Source organism: Miniopterus schreibersii (genome assembly GCF_964146895.1).
Source record: "Miniopterus schreibersii genome assembly, chromosome: 10".
In the NCBI taxonomy this organism is placed as follows: Eukaryota; Metazoa; Chordata; class Mammalia; order Chiroptera; family Miniopteridae; genus Miniopterus; species Miniopterus schreibersii.
Window position 1 is genome coordinate 56,069,967 of NC_138110.1, and position 14,114 is coordinate 56,084,080.

Below are 14,114 nucleotides of genomic sequence, written 5' to 3' on the forward strand. Positions count from 1 at the left end.
TGACTAGTAACCTATCTCTAGAGGAGGAATTCAAATCTAGTTGTTTCTAATTCCAAAATCTGACTTCTGCACACAAGGAGCTGGAGGTGCTGCCTGCATAAGGGAAACAGAAATGGGCCTCCAGTGGCCATGATAGTGGAGGAACTGTATTAAACAAATATCTGGCATCTTAAAAAAAATGAAAACAAGGCCGAGTGCTGAGTCACTGCCCCCAGAAGCCCGAGGGAGGTAATCACAAACAGCTGGGACCCACATCACGGGGCCCCGCAGAAAGCCGGGGGGAGGCAGGAAGGCCTGGCTGCGGAAAGCAGAAGGAAAACCGAAGCAGGGAAGTTATTGCAGGGGACAGAGGTGGCGGCCGGAACAGGAGACAGCCACGCACAGCAGGGGCCTGTTGTCCTCAAAGGAAAAAAGAAAAAGAAACCAGGTTCTAAAAACTCAAGAGTTCCTTGAGCTATGATGTCTCCCTGGAAGCAGCAAGGTAATAGGCACCTGGCCCCACACCCTAAAGCCTGCAGGCTCCGTCCTGCAGCTCAGTCTGAGCTGAGCCAAGGCAGGTGCTGGGAAGAGCCACGCAAGCAGTGCGGGTGGGAGTGGGAAGCTGGAGGATGACACTCCCCATGTGCACTTAGGGTTTATCTTCTCCCCGGTAGGCACGGGGGGCTTATCTTGAAAGGCTAAGTCAATGATGTTTTTAAATTGATGGATGACCACTTGACTTCTGATAGACAGCCACTGAGTTAATTTCCCCTTCCTGAAATTGCTGCACCTCTCAGCTGTCAGGCCCGCTAAGCGCCCCCGTGGATGATTATGGGATCATCTGGGCAGCTCCTGAGCCCAAGCCCCGGCTAAGGGGGGACTTGCAGAGCGCTGGCCCTGCAACCTTGGCTAATGATAGAATATCGTCCTATCAATCCAAAAATGGGAAGTCAGCAGGGGAAGTGGATCGGGAGTGTGGGGTGAGGCATGCTCATTTTCTGCGCCCAGACGACATCTCTCCACATCTGCTCTACTCCTTGGGCTTAGCTAGAGGTCCAAAGACAAGTTGGATGTGGGGCATTTAGCTTCAAATAAAAAAGGGATGGCAGAAATGTCCTCTGTAGGCCTAGAGTTAGATGAGTGGAGATGGGTGACTGGACATAAAGATATTAATTTGAAAATAACTGGCCCATTTAAGTGAGCAGGGTCCATTCGCAAAAGTAAGTAATATAGAAGGAAAAAGACAGTTAAACGGAACACAAGAGGACTCATCTCTTGTCTTTGGTGTAAGTGTGAAAATGTGTCAATGTGATGCCAAGGGTCAGAGAGGACTTGAACAGAGACAAATTTCAGACAGACTTGGGTCTGAGCCGCAGCTCTTCACTTCAGAGGTGTCTGAGGTCAGCTAACATTCAAAGCCTCCTGAAACTCATCTACATTTGGGGCTAAAGAGACTAGGATGGGGATGAACCTGGGTTAATGCCTGTAGAGTATCTGATGTGGGACCTGATACAGAGTCAATTCTCAGTGAGTATTAATGGCCTTTTTCTTCCTTCTGAGGAACAATATGAATAATGAAGATACCATGGTAGCCAAAGCCCATGCCTTCAGCTGGGTTGGAAAACCCCATATTTGTAACAGCCTAGATCAACAAGAATTATTAAATGCCAGCCGCATTAGTGGCAAAACCAAAACACAGCATAATAACAGCTTGTTCAAGGTCAGGGAACTGTTAGGTGGGACTCAAACTTAGTTTTCCCAAAGCTGCTTTGGAGGTTGGGTCTGGGTTCCCCATTCTCTAGTTCATCTTGTTAAGGTCAGAGAGTCTGTGTTTTTAATTAAAACCAAGTGCTTCCATTTAGTGAACATAACTCACATCTCAGCAGCCGTTACGAGCACAATGGGGCCTCCCCTAGCCTTAATAAGATCAAGAAAGAAACAACAGCAGCCACTATCTCCCCCATCTCCCTTGGCTTGTGTCTCTTTCTCCCTGGGAAGTCTATGGGTCAGGATCCATTCCTAGAGATGGGCCCAGGAAGCTGCACTCAGCTTGCCTGTGTGTGCAAGGGACCTGGCCCTCTCCAAGACTCCACAACAAGGCACTTGGTCTTGGCCTGAGTACTGAGCCTGGCTCTTAGGAGCTGTCTTTGGTCCTCTGGTTGCCATCTTCCCATATCAGGTGATCACTCCTGCCCAAGATGCATTTGGGATAATGGAATGAATGAGTTCCATCCTTGGTAGTTTAGTAGGTACCTTCTGAGTTTGCTCAGTGAGGAAGTTAAGGACCTTCTGCAAAGACTGCAATAGAAGGAGGAAGCCTCCTCTCTTCCAGCTTTTGATCACGGAGACACAGAACAAAGAACCTTGTCTTACTTGAGTTCTTGTCTCTTGTCTATGGGAAGTTCTGATATTTGATGTCTATGGAACAGGACTATGGGGACACAGAACCTGCCCTGGAGCAGACAGACTTGGGTAAATACCCTGACTCTTATACTCATCAATTCTGGGATCTTGGAAAATTACCCTTTGAGTTCCCATTTCATCAAAGGATATTATATTATGGATGTAAATATAATGCTAGCATATAATACATGCTCAATAAATGGCAGTTAAAATAATATCCCCATATATCATTTTCATACACACAGATGTAAAAGAATCTCTATGCCCTGCTCTAAATTGTTAGCAAGAATAGCCCCTTAAAATTCTACCCCAGAGCCATATTTTGCTGGTCAGACCAAGCACAACATATCATAAATTCCCTGGATTTCTCCCAAACAGAAGACAGGGTTGCTTGGAACTGAAGGAGTGGGAAAACAGATAGCATTTCTGTTCCCGAGGTCTGTTAAGCAATAGGAAAACACCCTTTGGGGGTGATTGCTGACAAAAAAACCCTTCCTGTTCCAGACTAGAGGCAAGGACTGGAGCATGGGAGGAAGCAAGAGAGCAGTGGTTTTGTTTGAGACCAACTGGCTCATCTGGTCGAGGCGGGAACCCAGTGCTGGGCTTTCCTTTCCCCACCCCCTGCATTCTGTGAGCAAAGCCATCAGAATGGGAGGTCACCATATTGGCCAAAGACTTATCCCGTGGGGCCTGGAGAGTGACAAAAGTAACACAGAGTTTCTTTTCAGGGTGGTCTCTGACGGGAACAGAGACTCCAGGAAAAGTGTTGACAACAGAACATTAAAACAGAAACACATTTTTGGGGTTAAGGTTTCCAATTTGGGGTCCAAACTCCCAGACAATATTGAAACCTTGGTTCAAAGACAATGCTCTTTGGGGTTTAGATCTCATGGGATTCTTCCCTTTCTTTCCTGAACACAAAAGAAAAAGAAGCTCTGCACTTCAGGATGGAGCTAGAGAGAGAGGGGTTCCATTTATTTAAAGTAGAGGAGATGGTTTACAGAGGATTTGTAGGAAAATGCCCTTTGCCTGCAGGCTCTTGGCACCCAGGCTGGGCTAAGCTGATTAAAGCTCTGTTCAGAATTGCAATAACCTAAAAGATATGCTGGGGCCACTGATGGGCCTCCAGATTGGCCACTAAAGTGGTCACTCTCTCTGGGATTGTGGCTGCTGTATTTTTGGAAACTGGGCACTTAAAATTTTCTTTTCCTATTTTCTCATGGCTCTGCGTGTGGACCTCATTAATTTCCCAAAGTCCCCGCAGAAGAACAATTGCTCTAATTTCATCTGGCAAGGTTCTAAAGCTTGAAAATTCCTCCTATAATGGAAAATATATAGAACATGAAGAGACACACTCATACATGACCTCTGTAATAGATGGCCCTGTACGCATAATAGGCTGCACCCCCTATGCAAACACGCACATATGTGTATATAAATATTTTTTCCCTTGCCTTCCTGCCCTCATCCTGGAACTCTTAGCAATTTGGCTTGTCCCTGCTTATTAATGATGTCTCCAGAGCAGAGCTCATTGGTGCATTTTCAGCAATGGGCTGATTAATGGGTGGGCACAGGGGAGCTCTTGGGGAGCCTGGGCATTGCCGGCTTGTTGACCTTGGTGCTCAGGGGATAGTCTAGCTTCAAACTATGGAATCTCAGTTAGCATCATAAATTGTGGAGCACTCGTTTTATTGCCCTTCTGCCTCCTGCTGGGAATGTTGTTTCTCTTTAATGATGGGCTGAGCAGCAGTGAGCACTTCCCCTGCTCTTCCTCCCTCCACAACTTGCCTGTCCACTCTCCTGCCCCATCCCCATTCCTCATCTCCCAGCCCTGGTCACCAGAGTACACACACACACACACACACACACACACACTTGTACACGTGCAGGCACCCATGCACTCACATGTACACATGCTCATGCACCGGTGCTCACAGGCTCACACACATTTATATGCATCATGCACACCCGTGTATACATATAGAAACCTATCCCTTCCCCGCCCTTAGCTTCGGGATTTAGTGAAGACACACCCCCCCTGTTCCCTGGCACAGCTAAATCAGTCAGGGATTTTCAAAAGGCACTTTTCTAAGCTTCAAAGAAAAACAGAAAGTAACCAATCTTAGAAAATATGAAGAGCTTAAAAACACTCTTGTTTTCAAAATAGAGATCTCTAGAATCTCGGTGGAAATAGAGAAGAGCTGGTCTGCCTTCTAAGTACTGTTCTCAGAAAAGCAAAGATAACTTTCCTTGCTTCCTCTTTTCCACACTTCCCCGGCCTCCAGTGTCCCACTCCCTGGGCCTCAGGGACCATCTCCAAGCAGAAGCCTGCCCTGCCGCTGGGCCCAAGGTCACTTCCCTGCTTGCTGTCAGTCCCTCCCCCTCCTAGATGCACCCCACTCCTGCACCTAGAAAGCTCCAACTTATGCTTCAGACTTCTGCTTGGTTGTCACTGCTTTAGGGAAGCCCTCTGGGGCCTCCCAGTCTATCAACCCCCCTCTTTACATCCAAGACTACTGCATTCCTTTCCCTTCACAGCAACCACCGCAGTTGTAAATGCATGTTTACTCGTGGGAGCATTTGGTTAATGTCTGTCTCCAGGGCTGGACTGTAAACTCCTTCAGTGCGTGGATCCCACATCTGATTGTGTTCACCCTTAAATCCCCAGAATCCATCTCATTACCAGGAACGTAGTTCACATTCGGTAAATATTTGTTGATTGAATAAATAACCCTCTGTATTGCATTACACATGTAAGAGAGGTGGTTTCCTAAATCTATTCTCGTCCAAAAGTCCAAGACAATAATTTCTTTTCATATTGTAGTAGATGCTGTTGGTGTCCTGCTCAGATCTCTTTCTGGGCTGGTCTCTCTCTCTCTCTCTCTCTCAGCAATTCTGGGTGGTAGTGACTCATAGCTGGATGCTTCTTTAGAGAATTACCCTGAGATCAGGAGCTGTCTCACCCAGAAATTCCTGGGAAACTACATGGCCCCAAGAAGGTGGTCTGCAGCCAATGGCCAATTGCTATCTGGGGAAGAAAAGCCTGGTCCCCTTGATTCAAGGCGTGAACTCTCTGTGGGGCGTTCAGGCTGCAGAGATGTCTGTGGCATCAAGCTGAGACAAGGCTTCAGCTGAATCCATGTCTTTGCCTGGTACCTTCTCCCGCCTTATGTTGCTCTCCTCACACCCTTACAGTTTTTACTTGAGAGTGCTTCCTTAATAACTCATTTGCATATAAATATCTCTCTCAGAACTGCTTCTGGTGTACCTAAGCTAAAACACATTCAATATTCATAACCACTGGGCCTCTGATAAACTGACTCTGAAAAACCAATGAACAATAGCAACTCTGATTTGTAGTGCTTGCCAATTTCTATGGTGTAAATAACTCCCACTATGGCCCATTTCAAGCTACCAATGGGATGTCACTGAACACAAAGTTGGGAAGAGATGAGCACAATTGGCTCTTGGGATTTGGCATGATACATGTCCTAAATATCATAGCTCACAATATATGTGAAATGTAAATTATACACATAATATTAATGTTATTAGTAGAACCATTTTGAGTACTATGTGCTAAGCATTATGCTAAGTATTTTATATTTATCTCAGTCTTCACAAACGCTTTAGGAAGTTTGTACTATTTTTACCCCCATTTTATGGATGTAGAGGTTATAGTTCATAGAATTATATGATTTATCTAAGGTCACACTGCTAATAAATGCTAGAGCTGAGATTCAGGCTCAGACCTGACTCTGGAATCTTAATATATGACCATATTTGGTGTCACCTACAAAAAGGTAACATATACTCTCTTCATTTTATGTTCTACATAATGACTTTTCTGCATTATAATTTACATTCTTTAGCATACTTGATTATTTTGATAATATAAGTTATTCAGGGAAAACAATTATTTTCAAGACAAGGACATTGAGGCTCACTGTGATTTGTTCGAGGGTTCTGAGGAGGGACCTAGAGCAGCAAAGCAGGATTCTCATGGCCCAGGTGTCTTTTTGGCAGACCCTGATCCTTCCTTCCCAAAAGCTCAACTCTCATGGCAACCTTGCTATTTACTGGATGTGAAATCTATCCCAACCTTATGCAAAGAAAGTCAGCATTCAAGAGAGAGAACACTAGTTATCAGTTCTTCATCAGGCTGAGTACCTACTATTGTCAATCTAGAATGGAAATTCAAGTGAGGAAGATAGATCACCAAGGATCCTCAGAAGGTTTTGGTTAAACCAATGCAATTTGGTGTAGTGCACAACTACCAAGTACCTATAGCACCTGGCAGGAACCCCAAGGAGTTTCTGAGATTTTGCTCTGCTGCAAAGCACTTTATGTGGAACTTGGCACATGCCAGGTAATTAACATGTCTAGCTAGGTCCCTTCTCCCGCCTTGTCCAAAACTGTTAGCAGATTCTGCAGGAGACTGACAGTGCATTTATGCTATGGTGGAGCTATGCATGTAGGACATACAGACCTGGAGGGTTTTGCTTCACCCCTCAATGCCATCTTGTGGGCAATGGAAACTCTGCCAGGGTTTGGAGAAGCCTGCTGAGCCATTGTGTCATCTGACTTTAAATCAGAATTGGAAAACCCATGTGCTCTGGAAGGAAATCTAGAGATCATCTCAAGGTGCAGAAGTAGAGTTTAAGAATCAAGAATAATGAAGTCCAGCCCTGGCCAGTGTGGCTCTGTTGGGTGGGGGTTGTCTCATGCACTGAAAGGCTGCCAGTTCGATTCCCCATCAGGACACATGCCCAGGCTACCAGTTTGATCCCCACTTAGGGTGTATATGGGGGCAGCCCATCAATGTTTCCCCTCTCTCTCTTTCTCTCTCTCTCTCCCTTCCTCTCTCTCTAAAATCAATAAAAACATATATATATACATTTTAAATATATCTTTATTGATTTCAGAGAGAGGAAGGGACAGGGAGAAAGAAAGATAGAAACATCAATGATGAGAGTCATTGATTGGCTGCCTCTTGCACTCCCCCGACTGGGGATTGAGCCCGCAACTGCTTATGCCCTGACTGGGAATCGAACCTCCATCTCCTGGATCCTAGGTCAATGCTCAACGACTGAGCCATGCCTGGCTGGGCTTTTTTTTTTTTTTTTCAAAAAGAATAATGGAGCCTAAAACTGGCACCATCATCTACGCCATTATGGATGAGACAACCCACTGTGCTAAACTGACTTCTCAGCTCCCAGCACAGGCTGTGGAATCAGGCATGTCTAGGCTTGGTTTTAGCTCTGTGGCTGCATGCTTGGCCAAGACCTTTGACCTCTCTCAAACAAGTTTCCCTGTTTGAAAAGTAGAGATAAAATTAATGCTTTTTTTTTTTTTACTTCCCTCTTGAGAAAATACCGTGAGATCATTCATAATTAGCAATCTGTCTAATACTTGGCTCTTTAAATGTATTCGTAAATGGTAGGTATTGTTGACAGCATTAGTATTATTATCACTTTAGTAATGGGCCATTATTCTCTGTCCTCTCTACCAACTGGAGTTGCCATCTTGATGATTCTATACTTGAAAATCATATTCTAGGAAGTGTTAACTGATATACTTTCTTCCTCTTCCAGAGGGAAAAAACTCAGGAAAAAATTACCTCTCAAATGATGGGCTTGTGGATAAGTTAGGTGGTCGCTGAGTGGAACAGGAAGCCAATTATTGGGCACACTGCCTATTTAGCGCCTGTAAGTCAATTGTCAGTGATCAGGAGAGTCTGACAGTCCTCCTGAAATGCATATCTATTGAGTTCCTGGCGTATATAAGGACACATAGAGATGACTAAGAGGTAGACCCTCCTTCGAGAGCTCAGCATTAACATTTCTTACCATTGGATAACCTGAGGAAAGCTATGTTTCAGGGAGGGAACTATAGGCTTTTACATACATATTTCACTTATAATTTCAGGCTGGATTCAGCCATAGACTTCGTTATTAAGAACTTCAAATTCAGCCCTGGCCTGGTTGCTCAATGGGTTGGAGCATCGTTCCCTACACCGGAAGGTTGTGGGCTCGATTCCTGGTCAGGGCACATAACTAGGTTGTAGATTTGATCCCCAGTTGGGGCGTGTACAGGAGGCAACCGATGGACGTTTCTGTCTCACATCATTGTTTCTCTCTCTCTCTCTCTCTCTCTCTCTCTCTCTCAAATCAAGACACATATCCTCAGGCAAGGATTAAGAAGAAAAAAGAACTACAAGTTCATTTGGCATTTATCTAATACTGGCTCCACTGGTTGATGCAGACAGAGCTCATGCTCTCAAAACATGTGCACTGTTTTAATCATAAACTTGATAGACTGCAGCCCACAGGCAGAACTGACCAGGGCCACACAGGAGGGCCTTGCAAAGACCTTCAGTCTGTTGGGGGAGAAAGGCTTTGTGGCTGGACTTGGAGGTGGTGGGATTTACTAATTAGTAGAGACCCTGCTTCCTCCACTATTCTGTGGCCATTCCGGGTGTAGTTACTATCTCTTGGTTAGCCTCAATTTCAGACTGGCTGTCAGGATGAAAACCCAGATCACCCTGAGTCCAGTCGCCCTCCCCTTTTCAGAGAAAGAGAAGAAGGTAGCTGGACTTTGCAGAAATCCTCAATGAACCAAGCACCCTGGCAGACGTGTCCATACATCTGTAAATAATGCAGTGGGCATTGTTATACCCACTCCATGGCTGAGAAAACTAAGGCTCAGAGCGTTTGAAAAGCCACCCAGTCACGTAGTGGGAGGGCAGTGTGTTTGACTATAATTTCCCAGGTTTTTTCCATTATACTGGCTGATGGCTGGGAATGTAGGCAAAACATCTCAGTATGGACACAAGTTGAAGATCAACGTCCCTGTCCTCACATAACTCACAGTCAAGTAGAGAGGTTCAGAAATATTGTGTAACTTTAAGAATCGCCCCAGAAAAATACTGGAATCTTGCCTACATTTTCAGAGGAATACTTGCACCCCTCCTCCCATCCCAATCCCCAGTAGACTCTGAGATCAAATCACCCTGGAAACAGACCCTTTGGTAATTTCAAAGTGCTCGTGCCCTGGTAAGGAGATGGTGCCAAGCACTCTATCGGGACCTGCATGAAAAGAAGCAAGTGCCAGCTGTGGAAATCATCTGCTCCATGCTAGCTGCTGCCTCGGAGCTCAGAGGGGCAATGTTCAGGACGTCAGTCCATCAGAAGGACTCAGGACATTCGTCTACGCACAGGGCCAACAGCCACAGCCAAGGGCCCTGGGTCCACTTTGTGTACTCAGAGCGAGCTTGCACGGAATTTGGGGCAAGTTGGAGACAGGGTGTACATTTCTTTGGAGAATAGACTTGTACAGAGAGTCCGCAGGAGCGTGAGAGGCCACAGGAGAGCGAGAGCCCACATATTGGCTAGTATTTCCTTATTTGTTTTCAATCTAAATCAGAATGGTTTGGTGGGGGGTTGACAGAGATGCTAAGATGTAATTTTCTTTCAGATTAAGAGTTAAGCTTTATAGGGACTTTTAGGGGGCTGGGGTGCTGTATTTTTGGATTTGGGTGCTGGTTACATGAGTGTGTTCATTTTGTGAAAAGTCAGCGAGCTATACACCTATGCATGTGTATTGTACTTTTCTAATGTTTATCATAGTTCTATATGTATACATATGCTATATGTGCAGATACTTATACATGTACATATAAATGTATTTAAAAATGAAGCAAGCTATCTGCAACTTGAAATTTTATGGGAAAAATAATATAATTATCTAACGTAATTTAAGTGCTCAAAGTCACAGTCAGCCAAAAGTCTGCCATGTTAATTTAAATATTCTGTGAAACAGACCAAGACAACTCGCCATCTGAATACACTGAACTGGGAGACCCAGCAGGGACTGCTAACCCCCTTCCGGTGCACCTGGTGGCGGGAACACTGGGTTCTCTCTAGAGACTTGAGCAACTCCAGCTCCTGCCGTCTCTGGGACCCTGCCTCCTAGCTCTTGGCTCCTCCAGGCTGAGTCCTGGCTACTATTAGCTACAGGGTTGGATTCATTCACCCTGACCTGAGCCCGCTCGCAGGCCCACCAGCTTGTGGAATGTGAAGGGAGTCTGCTGCCAGGCGCCGGCCTGTTTCCACCTGGGTGTTGGTCTGCACCCGCGAATCTTAGCATCTCCTGTCTCTCTATGGGCATCTTTCATCCCAAGTGCTTCAGCCTCGGTTCACTGATCCGCACTTCGGGGTCCTGCTGGAGCTGCCCTGTCCACCTCTTGACCATCTCTGTCTAGTAAGGGGCTGCCTCCAGTTCCTCCTACACCACTGCTCTGCTTTTCCCTGGTCCTAAACTCCACCTCCTTTGCCCACACACTGGATTTTAAACACGAGGTGCTAACTGGACACTAAGTACAGCTGCTTTTGTGCCTGACACCCTAAGCCTCAGCTTCTTTGGGGCTCCTTGTTCAGCCCGGCCACCGGCCGCTTCCCTTCTTCCTCCCCTCCCTGGCGGCTCCTGCTGTTTGGCGTCTGAGTTATGGTATCCTGTGTCTCTACTCCTTAGGGAAGCTGCTGACTTCAGAAATAAGAAGGTCCAACAGGAGGAAGGGACCCAGAGTCGGAGCTGAGGTCCCAAGTCAGCAGCAGCCATATGTGAACCCACGAGAGGAGAGGCGGCTGGAGCCCTGCCCCACTGGAGGTGAGAACTGCAGGCCCCAGGGGAGGGGGCATGGTCAGCAAGCTGCCCCGGCCATCCCCGGGGCTCAGCTGCTTGCTCTGTCTGTTGGGAGCAGGGGAGCGGGTGGGATGCAATGACACCTAGTGCTGTGTTTCTGCCTTCCACTGCCCATCACTGTGAAATGCCCCAGTGCTTTAGTCCCCATACATTTCTTTATTCACTTGTCGAAGGATTTAAAGAAGTTAACTCCCCATGTGTCATGGGCCATGTGGATCCAAAATGCCCCTCAAAGACCCTGGAGAGCATAATTTCTGCAAATATATATCAGAAGACACAATTCCCCAAGGTCGGGGTCAGGTGGGGAACAGCAAGTATGTTGCAGGATGTCAGTAAATCTGCGGGCCTCTGACAGAGTTTAACCCCCTGAACCTGTTTCCTCCTCAGCCGTAAATGGTGATAAAGATCGCAGCCCTGCCTGACCCCCAGGGTGAGGCCCCGGCAGGGGAGAGGGCGCCTAGTGAGCTCTGAAGGAAGGGCTTGTAATGGGCAGAATGTAGCAGCTTTCAGCGCAGGAGATGCTGCTGGGCGGCAAGAATCTCGTGATTACCCGGGAAGCGTCTCAAAGTCTGGCGATCGCAACAGGGATGTGACAAAACCTGGCACCCTTGGCGTGAGTGTCTGCTTTTCCAGGCTGAGGGGACGCGGCCGGCGTATGCCACCGTTCCCTCTAGTCTCCCTACTCCTTGCAGAATCCTGGCTCTCTTCCTTTGCTCACTGGCCCCGATGTCAGCCCAACAACGGCAGCAACGCTCCCATTTCACTGTGCAGTTTTAGTGCTGTGCCCATGACAGGGGCTCAGCAAGTCTTTTAAAAATATATATGCATAAAAGATTCATTACCTCTTTCCGTCTCATTTTCTAGTAAATAATTATAAAATAACAAAAGTATCTAAATTAGATATGATAGATCCTGACTTAGTGCTCAATACGGCTGCTCGAGTGCTTTCTGGGTGCAATGCCCTCCCAAGCACTTTGTATATTTATGTTACATATACATATGTATAGACATATGTGGTATGTGTATATATGATGTTGAATATATATGTATATATGATTTTCATATAGTTAATCCTGAGATGTGTAATTTACCCATTTTATAGATGAATAAACGGAGTCCCCCCCTCAGTCTCTTATGGGCAATAAATGGTAGAACTGCATTTATATTCCATTTTCAAGTGATGTACCAACATTGGTTCATTTAATCCTTACAACAACCTTTGTGTAGGAGACTACTCCGTACTTTATGGATGGGAAAACTGAGGTAGAGTGAGGTTCCGTGCCGTGCTCGGGGTGACAGCTGGCCTGACTTAGGACAGGATCCCTGCCCCACCTCCCGCTCCGGAGCCCTGCAGTGCGGTGCCTCAGGGCCGAGCCAGGCCCCATAGCGCAGCCCGCGTGCCTCCCCCCCCCCCCCAGGCTCCCAGTGCATCTCTCGGGGCGTGGGGCAGAGCGCACACAGCACCCATCAGTGGTACACGTTGAACAGACGCAGGAACGTGTGAAAAAAGTAAATGAACGTCCACATCTGCTTCAGCTCCTTTGGTGGGCCTACTTCCTCCCTTTTTTTTTTTTCTTTCCCTAAAAGGCCTTTTTTTTCCGGCCTAATGTTTTATGTAGTTCGCCATTGCTTTCTGAAGCTCACTCATTACTCCTCCGGGTCCTCTCATCCATTACCATTTTTCTTTTAAACAGCTGATTGAAAAGGATTTGTTTCCTTCGCACAGGTCATTTTTGTCTAGCAGTGGGGCCAAATGTTTTATCCCATGGGGATGCATCTTCATTTTTATAATGGAAGTCACTGGGAGTTAATAAAGGGAATGGAAAATGCACATCTCTGCCAACTGCTTAAGTGTGTATCCATTCCATTCCTGGAGCCCCACCTGTCCTCACCGCCTGCCCTGCAGGGAATCCTGCAAGCAGCTGGATGGACATGGTAGGAGACAGCGGGTATGTGACCTTTTGGTCAGTGGGAGTCACGCTCATGGGAAAACCGTGGTGCTTTAGAGGACTCAGTTCAGCAAGGAGGTCGCTGGTAGTCTTGTAATGAAGACCCTCAATCTTTCTCTTAAACCCACCACAAAACACTTGTGAGGCTAGAATTCGCCTCCTATTTTTTTGTGTCCAAACAAATTCACATCACTTCCATGCTCCAGGGCCAACTTACTCAACATGAGTTTATGAACTTCCACTGTGCTAGGTAAGAGGCAAAGTGGCATTAAAGCCCCGAGTCTGTCCTAGAACCAGCCTCCCTGGGGGGTGGGTTCTAGCACTGAGCAAGAGAGTTCCTCAATTCCCCCGTGCTCCAATGTCCTCATCTGTAAAGAGACCTTCCTCACGGGGCTGTTGGGTGTTATGCTGTGGAAAATCCAAAGCTAGCACAGCCACAGTCCCTTTTTTCCTTGTTTTAAGTATGTTTTTATTGATTTTTAAAGAGAGAGAAAGGGAGAAGGAGAGGGAGAGAGGAACATTGATGGGAGAGAGTAACATTGATCAGCTGCTCCCTGCACACACCCCAGCTGGGGGTCAAACCCTCAACCGGGCATGTGCCCTGATTGGGAGTCCAGCTGGCAACCTTTTGGTGCATGGGTGATGCTCAACCAACTGAGCCACACCAGCCAGGGCCACAGTCCCCTTTTTCAGGACACTCACTGGCCAGCTGGGGAGACAGATAAGCCCTCCTCTAGTTGTGTGTGAAGAAGGTATAAAGAACAGGTACAACAGGTTGGCTAGGAGAAAGCATTCTTGGCTCAGGTTACCAGGAAAGTCTTCATGGATGTGTTCATATCTAAGGCAGGCCCCCAAGATATATAGGCTTCGGGCATGTGCAGACTGGAGAAGCAAGGATGTTGGAACAAGATCCAATCTGGCCGTAGCTCCTTCCGAAACGCTGAGCTGTTTTCAAGTTGTCTTTTTGCTGTGTGCTCTACCATGAAAAACTGTGATTAGATGTTTATTTTTCTATGGCACATTTATTTTTAGGGGCTCCAATGATATCATTAAAACTAGAGCCTCCCATTTTAATGTTAG